A 12,476-nucleotide genomic window follows, 5' to 3' on the forward strand; every position below is an offset into this window, starting at 1 on the left:
CCAGGGATCGAACCTGGGTCTCCTGCACTGCAGGCAGATTCTTCATCATCTGAGCCACCAGGGAAGCCCCAACTATTATCATAACCACCCTTAAAAAAAAAAACAAAAAACTTTTAAACTACAAATACAGTTAGTTGTTCAGCCACATAATTTTTTTTCTGTCACATAATTAAATACACTTTTACTAGGTAAACTGAAGATCTACCACTCATAGTATTGTTTCTATGGAAAGCTTAAATTCAGAAATTTTAATAAATGACATTTTAAAGCACATTTTATCTAGAAGATAGGGAATGCTCATATTGAAAATGCAAATATACATAAAACTGTAACATATGATTGAATTTACCAGAACAGTCTTTACTTTTTTGAAACAGGATTTATTTCATAAGCAATTTACCTATTTCTGTTGCCAGAGCTGCTGTAAATCTGGTACCTCCGAAAAGTATTAGAGGTCACAGGATCTAGAATCTCACTTATTCACGGTTTGGCTATTGCAAACAGAATCACATGTGCTATTAAAAAAAAAAAACGGTGTTTGTATAAAATCACCACTTCAGTTTCTACCATCTGTACTTGCTTGAGGGGTCAATTTCCTGCAGATAAGTCACCCAGCTGAGGAACTCAGATCTGCATGGGTAGAGTACAAACAGTGGTGAAGTTAGACTTAAAGTGAGGAAGCCCGCCCGACCAAGCTACTTCCTTTTTATCCCTCCAAATAAGGAAACACTGCAGCACCCTGCAGACTTGGAGAGTTCTGTTTATTTTGGAATGAATGACAACAACAAAATATCTGTTGGTAAGATTGTCAGATTTAGTAAAGCAAAATATAGGATGACCAGTTAGATATGATTTTCAGATAAAGAAATACCCTTTCAGTCCCCAATATTGCATGGGATATACTTATATGAATAAAGTATTCTTTATCTAAAATTCAAGTTTAACTGACCATCCTGCATTTAATCTCGTCACCTTATTTGTTGGAAGATGAATTATTTCCAGACATATAACTGCCCCCTCCAACACATTTCCAACTTTAAAGAAATACATGTGTTTTATATGCAAAGTATACCAATTTGAATATATCTTCAGGGTTTTGGAAACTGCTTGAATTAGAGAACCACCAGTAATCCTCATTTGTGTTGAAACTGGAGAAGAAATCTATAATCTCATGTTAGTATATTTTAATTCTAATTTTGGCTCAGTACAATTACAGAAATAAGCTACCTAACTGATTTGTTTTTTTCCCTCAAAAGTTAAATGCAATTCACAATTTAACATGAGATAATACCGCCACCTGGAGGCCAGAGGTAGGTATGTCTAAGAATCAGTGTGATTTCTAGTTGATTAGTTATCTGAGTTATGGTGACACTTGATTAATAATACCATTCTGCTACTTGCCATTATATAAGTCTAGTTTTCTCACATTTATTCATTCATTATTGAACACTTTCTAGGTTTCTACTGTATGACAGACACTATGCTAGACTTTGGGAATACATAGTTGTATAAGACCTAGCTTCTTCCTTCAGGCATGTAACAAACTAATGCGAGAGAGCAGGGGATTACCCAGTGTCATCCGAGCTATTCTTGCCCTTTAAGGTTAAAATGAAATTAACATAAACCTCCAATCTTCAGATGGTGGAAAACTCGTGTCTTTCTAAGATTGTAGGGGAAACTGTGGCTTGCAGTGTTCTTGTTCACCTCGGACTCATAGCTCCTGCTTCATCTGACATAGTTCAGTTTATGGACTGCTTTAGTGTCCTCAAACCATTCAACATCACGGTAATCCAAGCCTATGCCCCAACCAGTAACACTGAAGAAGCTGAAGTTGAATGGTTCTAGGAAGACCTACAAGGCCTTTTAGAGCTAACACCCCCCAAAAATGTCCTTTTCATTATAGGGGACTGGAATGCAAAAGTAGGAGGTCAAGAAACACCTGGAGTAACAGGCAAATTTGGAGTGCAGAATGAAGCAGGACAAAGGCTAATAGAGTTTTGCCAAGAGAACTCACTGGTCATAACAAACACTCTTCCAACAACACAAGAGAAGACTCTACATATGGACATCACCAGATGGTCAACACCGAAATCAGATTGATTATATTCTTTGCAGCCAAAGATGGAGAAGCTCTATACAGTCAGCAAAAACAAGACTGGGAGCTGACTGTGGCTCAGATCATGAACTCCTTATTGCCAAATTCAGACTTACGTTGAAGAAAGTGGGGAAAACCACTAGACCATTCAGGTATGACCTAAATCAAATTGCTTATGATTATACAGTGGAAGTGAGAAATAGATTTAAGGGACTAGATCTGATAGATAGAGTGCCTGATGAACTATGGATGGAGGTTCATGACATTGTACAGGAGACAGGAATCAAGACCATCCACATGGAAAAGAAATGTAAAAAAGAAAAAGGGCTGTCTGAGGAGGCCTTACAAATACCTGTGAAAAGAGAAGTGAAAAGCAAAGGAGAAAAGGAAAGATATAAGCATCTGAATGCAGAGTTCCAAAGAATAGCAAGGAGAGATTAGAAAGCCTTCCTCAGCAATCAATGCAAAGAAATAGAGGAAAACAACAGAATGGGAAAGACTAGAGATCTCTTCAAGAAAATTAGAGATACCAAGGGGATATTTCATGCAAAGATGGGCTCGATAAAGGACAGAAGAGGTGGCAAGAATACACAGAAGAACTGTACAAAAAAGAGCTTCACGATCCAGATAATCATGATGGTGTGATCACTCACCTAGAGCCAGACATCCTGGAATGTGAAGTCAAGTGGGCCTTAGAAAGCATCACTACAAACAAAGCTAGTGGAGGTGATGGAATTCCAGTTGAGCTATTTCAAATCCTGAAGATGATGCTGTGAAAGTGCTGCACTCAATATGCCAGCAAATCTGGAAAACTCAGCAAATCTGGAAATCTGCAAAACTGGAAAAGGTCAGTTTTCATTCCAATCCCAAAGAAAGGCAATGCCAAAGCATGCTCAAACTACCGCACAATTGTACTCATCTCACACACTAGTAAAGTAATGCTCAAAATTCTATAAGCCAGGCTTCAGCAATACGTGAACCGTGAACTTCCAGATGTTCCAGCTGGTTTTAGAAAAGACAGAGGAACCAGAGACCAAATTGCCAACATCCTCCGGATCATGGAAAAAGCAAGAGAGTTCCAGGAAAACATCTATTTCTGCTTTATTGGATATGCCAAAGCCTTTGACTGTGTAGATCACCACAAACTGGAAAATTCTTCAAGAGATGGGAATATCAGACCACCTCTTGAGAAACCTTTATGCAGCTCAGGAAGCAACAGTTAGAACTGGACATGAAACAACAGACTGGTTCCAAATAGGAAAAGGACTATGTTGAGGCTGTATATTGTCACCCTGCTTATTTAACTTATATGCAGAGTACATCATGAGAAATGATGGGCTGGAAGAAGCACAAGCTGGAATCAAGATTGCCGGGAGAAATATCAATAGCCTCAGATATGCAGATGACACCACCCTTATGGCAGAAAGTGAAGAGGAACTCAAAAGCTCTTGGTGAAAGTGAAAGAGGAGAGCAAAAAAGTTAGCTTAAAGCTCAACATTCAGAAAACTAAGATCATGGCATTTGATCCCATCACTTTATGGCAAATAGATGGTGAAACAGTGGAAACAGTGTCAGACTTTATTTTTGGGGGCTCCAAAATCACTGCAGATGGTGATTGCAGCCATGAAATTAAAAGACGCTTACTCCTTGGGAGGAAAATTATGACCAACCTAGATAGCATATTCAAAAGCAGAGACATTACTTTGCCAACAAAGGTCCGTCTAGTCAAGGCTATGGTTTTTCCAGTGGTTATGTATGGATGTGAGAATTGGACTGTGAAGAAAGCTGAGCACCGAAAAATTGATGCTTTTGAACAGTAGTGTTGGAGAAAACTCTTGAGAGTCCCTTGGACTGCAAGGGGATCCAACCAGTTCATTCTAAAGTAGATCAGCCCTGGGTGTTCTTGGAAGGAATGATGCTAAAGCTGAAACTCCAGTACTTTGGCCACCTCATGTGAAGAGTTGACTTATTGGAAAAGACTCTGAAGCTGGGAGGGATTGGGGGCAAGAGGAGAAGGGGATGACAGAGGATGAGATGGCTGGATGGCATCACTGATTCGATGGACATGAGTTTGAGTGAACTCCGGGAGTTGGTGATGGACAGGGAGGCCTGGCGTGCTGCGATTCATGGGGTCGCAAAGAGTCGGACACGACTGAGTGACTGAACTGAACTGACTGAGTGTTCTATACATGCTGCCCCTGTTCTCCATCAAACCTCCTGAAGATGTAGAATACAATGCTTTCCCCGTGGTTTTCATAATGATTAATTTACCCAAAGCTTTGAGCTTGTCTGGGATTCATTTTGATGTCTTTTTAAAAGATTTTATTTTATTTTTGGCTATGCTGGGTCTTCATTACTGCATGTGGGCTTTATGTAGTCGCAGCGAGCAGGGGCTACTCTTTGTTGTGGTGCACAAGCTTCTCATTGCTTTTCAGGGCAGACTCAACCACTAGACCACCAGGGAAGCCCTATTTTGACATCTAGAAGCATGGGGGGGTTGTGTGTGTTTATGTAATTAGAGCCACACTAACAATGATAAATTGAATAGACTTCCTTGCTCTTTTTAAAGTCCTTCTTCCCATCATTTTGACTCTTCTTCCCACCTTTTTTTTTTTGCTGTCCATTTGCAACACTTCTCCATCCCCATCCTCTACCACAGTGAAAAACTTTCTCCAATTTATTATACAGAATGGTTCAACTTTCTCAACTTCATATTCCCAAACTCAGCGTTGTGTCCACCTGTGCATATCCAACATTCATTATTGTATTATGACACATATGGGCCACCTACCTAGAGTCTCAACCTTTATTTTTTGCCCCTATATAAATGTTTATCTCCCCCATTAACAGGAATTACAGCAACTCCTTAAAAGAGAATGATAACAGTTTAGGCCTCATGTAACATTTTAAAATTTCCTTGTTGCTTTACTACCTTCTCCTGCCCCACCCTCCCTTCCTCCCTCTTTTCCCTTCTTCATCCACCGCTGCAGGTATTTCTTAGCAATCTTGTGGTTTGTTGTTGTTCAGTTGCTAAATTGTGTCTGACTCTGTGACCCCATGGACTGTAGCACTCCACGCCCCTGTCCTCCACTATTTTCATGGAGTTTGCTCAAATTTATGTTCGTTGAGTTGGTAATGCTATCTAACCATCTCATCCTCTGCCACCCCCTTCTCCTTTTGCCTTCAATCTTTCTCAGCATCAGGGTCTTATCCAATGAGTCGGCTCTTTGCAGGTGGCCAAAGTACTGGAGCTTCAGCATCAGTCCTTCCAGTGAATATTCAGGGTTGATTTCTTTTAGGATTGACTGGTTTGATCTTCTTGCAGTCCAAGAGACTCTCAATCTTCTCCAGCACCACAATTCAAAAGCACCTATTCTTTGGCTCAGCTTTCTTTATGATCCAACTCTCACATCTGTACATGACTACTAGAAAAGCCACAGCTTTGACTATACGAACCTTTGTCGGCCAAGTGATGTTTCTGCTTTTTAATACCCTGTGATTTTGGAGCCCAAGAAAATAAAATCTGTCATTGCTTCCACTTTCTCTAACCCTAACCCTAATCTTGCTTCATGACAATACTACTGAGCCTCAACTAAAATTCAGCAACAAGAGAGAAAACTGATGGAATGATTGTAATACAGTATAGCTAATTACCTGGTCCATTGTATCCTTTGCTTTCTGGTTGAGTCTATAATACAGCGCTTCTTCTAAAGCCTGAGTGCTCCTATGACAAGACTTGGAGAAAGGATACTGGAAGGATGCATTGTTCTCACATCTTGCAAATGACCACTCACTAATCCTGTTAACTGCTCCTGCCCTTAAAAAGGACATGTGAATATGAAACTGGATTAAAATCTTAGTTTTGTAGAATCACAGGAAGAAACTATCCCAAATATTAGGTTTTTAAAATAATCACTCAGGCAGACAACAACTTCCCAAAGTGTCAGAATTAGCTCCTTCATTAGATCCCTTGGTATGAAGACTTCAGTACCCAAACACAAACTGCCCAGCTGGAAAACGAGCAATTGCTTGGGCATTAGTGATTCCATCTGACTGGTATTATGACTGGGCCTAGATCTATGGACTTTGGGGTTTAAAGAAGGATTATTTGAATGACCTTACCTTCAGAAATAAAATCAGTGAGCTTCATTTGTTTGTAACACATACATTTGAGTACCTGCCTTATGTCATGTTCTATGTAATGCACAAGGCAAAGTGTTTAAGATACAAAAATAAACTAAAAAATATCTGTCCTTAAGGAACGTAAAGCCTACTGAGGGAAACAGATTAAGCAAAGGCCATATATGTGAGGACTTTGTAAATGTCTAAGTCTGTAACTTTTCATGTCTGTTGTTTACCTTCTTGTTGTTTTACAAAAGTAGCTAGCAGTAAAATACTTACAATTTAAAGGATCTCTGTGTTTACTTTGGGAACCTACACTAATGCTTAAGATGTACATCTTAGAGTAGACCAAAGTCCAGAACACCCCCACTGGCATTCTTTCAGTTCCATGAATATGGCAAGCTCATTTCTGCTTTAAGGCTTTTTTTACTAGCTGTTTCCTGAGCCAGGCATGCAAAGAAGCATTAAGACTGATCTATCTTGGCCTGGGCGTTCTGGCATGGGAGGAAAAGGAGACGGAGGAAACTTTAGAAAAATCACAGATAGGTTTCTAAGTTAAAAAATCTCTTTCCTAAAAGAACCACAAGGGACAATAAAGCGGTGACTATTTTCTAGGTAGAGCAGCCATTTGATTTGGATTGAGATACCTTTTCCTTTGGAATGTAATCTCAAGGGGAAAAATGATGCTTGACTGCAGCTCAACAAAGATGCACAACAGTGGCTTCCAAACCCACTCATTGCCCATGACCTTACAGAAAAATATTCCTGAGTCAATAAAATGTGGAAAAAATTATGACCCATGATGCTATGGGAAATTTGAACACTGACTGCATATTTGATAATATTAAGTAATTATTGGTGTTTTGGGAATAATGGTGATATTGTGATAAAGTTTTTAAAAGATCATACTGAAATATTAGAGATTCAGTCATGTCTGGGATTTGCTTCAGTGTATTACTGGGGAGAAGAGAATGTCATGGGAGGAATATAAATAAAACAAGATTGGCCATGAATCAACAGCTAGATGTTGGTTGCATGGGGATTCATTATACTATCTGTCTTCCTTAGTATATGTTCAAAATTTTTATAAGAAAAAGTATTTTTGAAAATATGCTATAGAGTACATTAGTGGCAGGTGAGGGGATTGGTCTTGTCGATCACAGCTCCTATTCTGGAAATATCTGCTCTCTTTAGGAAGAAAGTATCTGATTAGAGTAATTTACACAAGGTGTGCATTTAACAATCCAAAGCAGAGATTTCTGAAGTATAAAGGAAAATCTAGTAAGTCTCAAAGAACAAGATTTCTGTCAAGCCTCTATATTTCAAATAAAAGAAATCACACTCAAAATTGTACTTCTATGACTCTACCTCATGTCACTCTGTCCCTAAGTCAATACAATCCAGGCACACTGACCACTGCCCTCCTCAAATGTGCCAAGCTCATTTGTACCTAAAGACATGTGGTTTTAGTATCAGATCAGATCAGTCGTGTCCGACTCTGCGACCCCATGAATTGCAGCACGCCAGGCCTCCCTGTCCATCACCAACTCCCGGAGTTCACTCAGACTCAATCCATCGAGTCAGTGATGCCATCCAGCCATCTCATCCTCTGTCATCCCCTTCTCCTCTTGCCCCCAATGCCTCCCAGCATCAGAGTCTTTTCCAATGAGTCAACTCTTCGCATGAGGTGGCCAAAGTACTGGAGTTTCAGCTTTAGCATCATTCCTTCCAAAGAAATCCCAGGGCTGATCTCCTTCAGAATGGACTGGTTGGATCTCCTTGCAGTCCAAGGGACTCTCAAGAGTCTTCTCCAACACCACAGTTCAAAAGCATCAATTCTTCGGCGCTCAGCCTTCTTCACAGTCCAGCTCTCATATCCATACATGACCACAGGAAAAACCATAGCCTTGACTAGAGGAACCTTTGTTGGCAAAGTAATGTCTCTGCTTTTGAATATGCTATCTAGGTTGGTCATAACTTTCCTTCCAAGGAGTAAGCGTCTTTTAATTTCATGGCTGCAGTCACCATCTGCAGTGATTTTGGAGCCCAGATAAATAAAGTCTGACACTGTTTCCACTGTTTCCCCAACTATTTCCCATGAAGTGGTGGGACCAAATGCCGTGATCTTAGTTTTCTGAATGTTGAGCTTTAAGCCAACTTTTTCACTCTCCACTTTCACTTTCATCAAGAGGCTTTTGAGTTCCTCTTCACTTTCTGCCATAAGGGTGGTGGTGTCTGCATATCTGAGGTTATTGATATTTCTCCCGGCAATCTTGATTCCAGCTTGTGCTTCTTCCAGTCCAGCGTTTCTCATGATGTACTCTGCATATAAGTTAAATAAACAGGGTGACAATATACAGCCTCGACGAACTCCTTTTCCTATTTGGAACCAGTTTGTTGTTCCATGTCCAGTTCTAACTGTTGCTTCCTGACCTGCATACAAATTTCTCAAGAGGCAGATCAGGTGGTCTGGTATTCCCATCTCTTGAAGAATTTTCCACAGTTTATTGTGATCCACACAGTCAAAGGCTTTGGCATATCCAATAAAGCAGAAATAGATGTTTTTCTGGAACTCTCTTGCTTTTTCCATGATCCAGCGGATGTTGGCAATTTGATCTCTGGTTCCTCTGTCTTTTCTAAAACCAGCTGAAACATCTGGAAGTTCATGGTTCACGTATTGCTGAAGCCTGGCTTGCAGAATTTTGAGCATTACTTTACTAGCGTGTGAGATGACTGCAATTGTGTGGTAGTTTGAGCATTCTTTGGCATTGCCTTTCTTTGGGATTGGAATGAAAACTGACCTTTTCCAGTCCTGTGGCCACTGCTGAGTTTTCCAAATTTGCTGGCATATTGAGTGCAGCACTTTCACAGCATCATCTTTCAGGATTTGAAAGAGCTCAACTGGAATTCCATCACCTCCACTAGCTTTGTTTGTAGTGATGCTTTCTAAGGGCCACTTGACTTCACATTCCAGGATGTCTGGCTCTAGGTCAGTGATCACACTATCGTGATTATCTGGATTGTGAAGCTCTTTTTTGTACAATTCTTCTGTGTATTCTTGCCATCTCTTCTTAATATCTTCTGCTTCTGTTAGGTCCATACCATTTCTGTCCTTTATCAAGCTCATCTTTGCATGAAATGTCCCCTTGGTATCTCTAATTTTCTTGAAGAGATCTCTAGTCTTTCCCATTCTGTTGTTTTCCTCTATTTCTTTGCATTGATCGCTGAGGAAGGCTTTCTTATCTCTTCTTGCTATTCTTTGGAACTCAGCATTAAGATGCTTATATCTTTCCTTTTCTCCTTTGCTTTTCATTTCTCTTCTTTTCACAGCTATTTGTAAGGCCTCCCCAGACAGCCATTTTGCTTTTTTGCATTTCTTCTCTATGGGAATGGTCTTGATCCCTGTCTCCTGAACAATGTCACGACCCTCATTCCATAGTTCATCAGGCATTCTATCTATCAGATCTAGGCCCTTAAATCTATATCTCACTTCCACTGTATAATCATAAGGGATTTGATTTAGGTCATACCTGAATGGTCTAGTGGTTTTCCCTACTTTCTTCAATTTAAGTCTGAATTTGGCAATAAGGAGTTCATGATCTGAGCCACAGTCAGCTCCTGGTCTTGTTTTTGCTGACTGTATAGAGCTTCTCCATCTTTGGCTGCAAAGAATATAATCAATCTGATTTCGGTGTTGACCATCTGGTGATGTCCATGTATAGAGTCTTCTCTTGTGTTGTTGGAAGACGGTGTTTGTTATGACCAGTGCATTTTCTTGGCAAAACTCTATTAGTCTTTTCCCTGCTTCATTCCGTATTCCAAGGCCAAATTTGCCTGTTACTCTAGGTGTTTCTTGACTTCCTACTTTTGCATTCCAGTCCCCTATAATGAAAAGGACATGTTTTTTGGGTTTTAGTTCTAAAAGGTCTTGTAGGTCTTCATAGAACCGTTCAACTTCAGCTTCTTCAGCGGTACTGGTTGGGGAATAGACTTGGATTACTGTGATATTGAATGGTTTGCCTTGAAAATGAACAGAGATCATTCTGTCGTTTTTGAGATTGCATCCAAGTACTGCATTTCGGACTCTTGTTGACCATGATGGCCACTCCATTTCTTCTGAGGGATTCCTGCCCGCAGTAGTAGATATAATGGTCATCTGAGTTAAATTCACCCATTCCAGTCCATTTCAGTTCGCTGATTCCTAGAATGTCGACATTCACTCTTGCCATCTCTTGTTTGACCACTTCCAATTTGCCTTGATTCATGGACCTGACATTCCAGGTTCCTATGCAATATTGCTCTTTACAGCATCGGACCTTGCTTCTATCATCAGTCACATCCACAGCTGGGTATTCTTTTTGCTTTGGCTCCATCCCTTCATTCTTTCTGGAGTTATTTCTCCACTGATCTCAAGTAGCATATTGGGCACCTACTGACCTGGGGAGTTTCTCTTTCAGTATGCTATCATTTTGCCTTTCATGTTTTGTCAAAGAATGCTCATCCCACTGGCTGGCTCCTGTGTTTCATTCATATCTCAATCTCCCCCACCAAAGTTGCCTTTTAAGGAGGGCTTCCCCAGCACTCCACCTTTAGTACCCCAACCTTTACAATAACTATGACCTTAAGCTGTTATTTCAGAGCACTTATCACTAAATGAAACTGTCTTATTTGCCTAATTTATTGTCTGTCTCCTCTATCAAGGATATAGGATTTCTGATTCTAGGGCTCTTGTCCATCTTGTTCATGGATGTCCCCTGATTTTTCACAAGTGTCCAGCCAAAATAGATATTAAATACAGAACTTTGAACATGGAACTATGTGATTTGAAAGAATACCTTCTTGCGCCCTTCTGTTATATCTGGGGTTGCAAATACAAATGCCACATGGCTTAGATGGATACTAAATGCATGGGTCTTAGAGAAAAATAGAGACCATCTGAACTTATCTAAAGAATCAGCTGCTCTTGACTACTATTGTTGCCAGGCTACAGTGCAGATCTAGTGTGGTCAGATCTTCCCATTTATTATTGGGATGACAAATAATAGATGGGTTGACATAGCTCAAAATTAAACCTGTTTATAAGCTCTGCTCATACAGATAAGACAATTCAGAGATAAGCTGAGATATTGAGAACAGATATTGAGAAGATTACACTCTACAGCATTGCTTGTAACAGCAAAAAATGGGAAACAACAAAAACACCCATCATTATGGGAATTCTCAAATAATTTGGAGCAAGCCTATTTGATAGAATACAGTACAATTAAGACAAATGAAATCTAGCCATCTATATTCATGTAAAAAGATCTCAAAAACATACAAGTGGGTGACAAGTCAAGTTGTAGATCAATATACAAAATATAATAGTATTCATGTAAAACCAGGATAACTGCGTTTATCTTTGCTTTGCGTATCTGGCATGGATATGATGCCAGATATAGTTTCGTCACTAGCAGTGCTGGAGAAGTACGTGCTGCTCTCTCATCTCTTCAGTCTAACCGTTTATGAATCTAAAATCTCCCCATCCCCATCCCCACCCACGGAGAAGGCTATCCAGACTAGGGAATGAAACAGGGATTCGCTCCTCACTTAGGAGAGTTCGATCTCTCCCAGTTCTCAATTCCTTCTCCAGAGGCGGTATGTGTAGAGACGAACAGCCTTGGCGAAAGAGAGACGTGGATTTATCAGCCTTTTTCAGTGTCATATTCTTCATTTCAAAACGCAGATTCTAACACCTACCTTATAGACTTTAGTGAGGTTTACAGTTAACGTGTCAAATGACAGTAGCTATTTATAGTACCAGTAATAGAATTTCATTTAAGGGCTCAGCATCAGGGTCGCTAAACAGAATCACGGTTTTTCACGCTGCCTTCCAACCAAAACTGATTTACTTTGCTTTATCCTGGTGATGTTTCAGAAACAATCCCGAAGAGTTGCTATGGCGACACTCTGGTTCCGCCTCTAAGCTCGTTCGAACAGCTTGCTGGGAATTGTAGTGCGTGGGAGATTACACTCACGGAGGGAGCGGGGCAGCTTCCGGAAAAGGTATATTTCCGGTTCTTGCCTTCACACCTACCTTCCTTATCCTCCCCGCTTCTGGGTCATTGAGCCCAAAATAAAAGCCCATCTATGTGTCTTCCTTTCCATGCTTGTCGAACTTACAGTTGAAGACAGGATAAGGGAAGCAATGTGATGCCAGGGCCGTAGAAGGGAGCCGCACAGGTGGTACAGGAAGAGGCGGGGCGCCCGCCCAGGGCAC

The 12,476-nt window shown here is 40.4% G+C and overlaps 1 long non-coding RNA gene across 1 annotated transcript; it reads right to left on the reverse strand.

Moving 5' to 3' along the window:
- Positions 1-398: 398 nt before the first annotated feature.
- On the reverse strand, positions 399-12,460 carry LOC132346126 (uncharacterized). The gene is made up of 3 exons (XR_009495864.1): positions 11,957-12,460; positions 5,750-5,912; positions 399-630 (listed from the first exon to the last, which is right to left on the reverse strand). It is a non-coding gene; the product is annotated as an uncharacterized lncRNA (long non-coding RNA).
- Between the last annotated feature and the right edge of the window lie 16 nt (positions 12,461-12,476).

The sequence above is a fragment of the Bos taurus genome, chromosome 9, assembly GCF_002263795.3.
Source record: "Bos taurus isolate L1 Dominette 01449 registration number 42190680 breed Hereford chromosome 9, ARS-UCD2.0, whole genome shotgun sequence".
Taxonomy (NCBI): domain Eukaryota; kingdom Metazoa; phylum Chordata; class Mammalia; order Artiodactyla; family Bovidae; genus Bos; species Bos taurus.